Here is a 2,492-nt window from a genome sequence, read left to right as displayed (position 1 = left end):
TGGTCTTCCCAATATGATTGGGTGAAGGTGACTTTCTTCCACTTCCAGTATGACAAAGTCTGTGGGAAGGAAGTAGTTCCCAACCTTCACTAGCACGTTTTCAACCACTCCAATTGCTTGTTTTTGAGTTTTGTCCGCCAGCCTGATGACTACGTCTGTGGGTATCAGCTCATTGATTTGCAGCCTCTTCATAAGGGATAAAGGCATTAAGTTGATGCTTGTTCCCAGATCACAGTCTCCTTTGTCAAACATTGTTTCTCCTATGGCACAGGGGATGTGAAAACTCCCTGGGTCCTTCCTTTTTGTAGGCAGCTCTGGTTGAATGAGAGCACTGCACTCCTTGTTCATCACTATGATTTGTCCTCCATTGAGTGAGCTTTTCCTGGTCAGCAGCTCCTTCATATACTTGATGTATGAGGGCATTTGTTGGAGAGCCTTGATGAATGGTATGTTTACATGGAGGGATGCAAATATGTCAAGAAATCTTGAGTATATTCTCTTCTCTACACCACCATTTAGTAATTGGGGAAAGGGTGCATAGAGCCTCAGCAACTCTTTCTGCGTAATTGTGGTTTCCTGAGGATTCTCTTCCTGCTTTCCTGTTGATGTATCTTCATATTGTTCTGATGGTTTGTTCAGCTCTTCCTCAGTCTCCTTATCACTTATAGTAACCATCTTGCAATCTTCCCATCTGACTTTCTTTGCTTCACCTCTCGGATTTTTCTCTGTGTCACTTGGAAAGCTATCAGTAGGTTTGGGAATCTTCTCAGATAGGTATCCCACTTGAAATTCCAGTCTCTTGATGGTGTCTCCCTGATTCTTGATATTGGCTCGCACCTCCTCTTTGAACACCTTGTTATCTTGAATTTTCTTGCATATGCCTTCAAGTAGGGTTTCAATCCTGGAGAGTCTATCTTCAGATGATGGTGAGTTGAGATTGGAGGGGTGAGAAGGGCCATTTTGACTTTGGTATGGATATTGAGGTGTGTTGTTAGGTGGGTGCTGATATGATCTCTATGTGGAATGTTGGTGAGTTGCATTGTTGCTGGGGTTGTGGTGTCGCTGATCTTGGCCTTGATCCTGTTGATTTCCCCACCCAAAGTTTGGGTGGTTCCTCCAACCAGGATTATATGTTTTGGAGTATGGGTCATGGTGCTGCCTGGGTGAATTTCCAATGTAGTTGGCCTGTTCCTGATCACCCTCTGCCTCTTCATTCACTCCTTCTTGAGTTGCTGCTGAAGTGGTGATTGCTGCTACTTGATTCCTCTCTATCTTCTTGGTGAGGTCAGCTAATTGCTTGGTAATCATCTTGTTTTGAGCTAGCAGTGCATCCACGTTGTTCAGCTCTATCACTCCTCTAGTGTTGCCTCTTTCAGAAGCATAGAAATAGTCATTCTCAGCTACAGTCTCAATGATATCTATGGCTTCTTCAATGGTCTTCTTCTTGTTCAGAGATCCCCCGGATGAGTGGTCTACTGCCTTCTTTGATTCATATGAAAGACCTTCATAGAAAATGTGCAACTGCACCCATTCATTGAACATATCTGGCGGGCATCTTCTTGTCAGGTCCTTAAACCTCTCCCATGCTTCATATAGAGTCTCACCATCTTGCTGCCTAAAGGTTTGTACCTCAGCTCTCAACCTATTGATCCGTTGAGGAGGATAGAATCTTGCCAAGAAGTTGTTCACCATATTTTCCCAGGTTACTAAACTCTCATTTGGAAAGGATTCCAGCCATTTAGATGCTTTGTCCTTGAGTGAGAAAGGGAACAGAAGTAGTCTATAAGTGTCAGGATGAACACCATTAGACTTCACAGTATCGCATATCCTCAGGAAGGTGGTTAGATGTTGATTGGGGTCTTCTTGGACACTTCCTCCGAATGAACAATTGTTCTGAACAAGGGTGATGAACCGTGACTTTTGTTCAAAGTTGTTGGCATGTATGGTTGGCCGTTGGATGCTACTTCCACAGTTTCCTGGGTTTGGATTGATGTAAGAACCCAGAACTCTTGCCCAGCCTGATGTGCTAGACCTTCTCGGCCATGGTTGTGAGCCTCTTCTTCATGATGGTTCTCCATATTCTCATCCATATCTGGTTCAAAGTACTCCTCCTCTTCCTTAGCACCAACTACTCTCTTTCCTCTTGCTTCCCTCCTTAATCTAAGGAAGGTCCTCTCAGGTTCAGAATCAAAGGAAGTTGAAGCAACAAGGCAAAAGTAAGAAAGAAAGATAGATGCAGATAGTAATTTCTACAGAAATGCTGTTAGTGTGAGTGATGTAACATATCAAACAGTTAGTGGGTTGGTGACTGAACTGTAAATAACTAAGAAAAATAGGTAGGGGAAAGGGAAGAAAATAACTGAACAGAAAGTAAATTACTCAAATGAACTTAAATCAAACAAAATAAAAACAAATGCTCAATCTAGTTATCCACCAATTTAATCATTGTTGATACAAAATCAATCCCGACAACGGCGCCATAAACTTGATGC

The 2,492-nt window shown here is 42.7% G+C and overlaps 1 non-coding gene across 1 annotated transcript; it reads left to right on the top strand.

The window, feature by feature from the left end:
• The first annotated feature begins 1,537 nt into the window (after positions 1-1,537).
• On the top strand, positions 1,538-1,644 carry LOC148562343 (small nucleolar RNA R71). Its single transcript, XR_015886960.1, has one exon. It is a non-coding gene; the product is annotated as a small nucleolar RNA R71 (small nucleolar RNA).
• The last annotated feature ends 848 nt before the right edge of the window (positions 1,645-2,492 follow it).

This window comes from Arachis ipaensis, chromosome B6 (assembly GCF_059453495.1).
Source record: "Arachis ipaensis isolate K30076 ecotype BB chromosome B6, ASM5945349v1, whole genome shotgun sequence".
Classification (NCBI taxonomy): domain Eukaryota; kingdom Viridiplantae; phylum Streptophyta; class Magnoliopsida; order Fabales; family Fabaceae; genus Arachis; species Arachis ipaensis.
The sequence above is the reverse complement of the archived record's forward strand: the minus strand, read 5'-3'. Positions and strand labels throughout refer to the sequence as shown.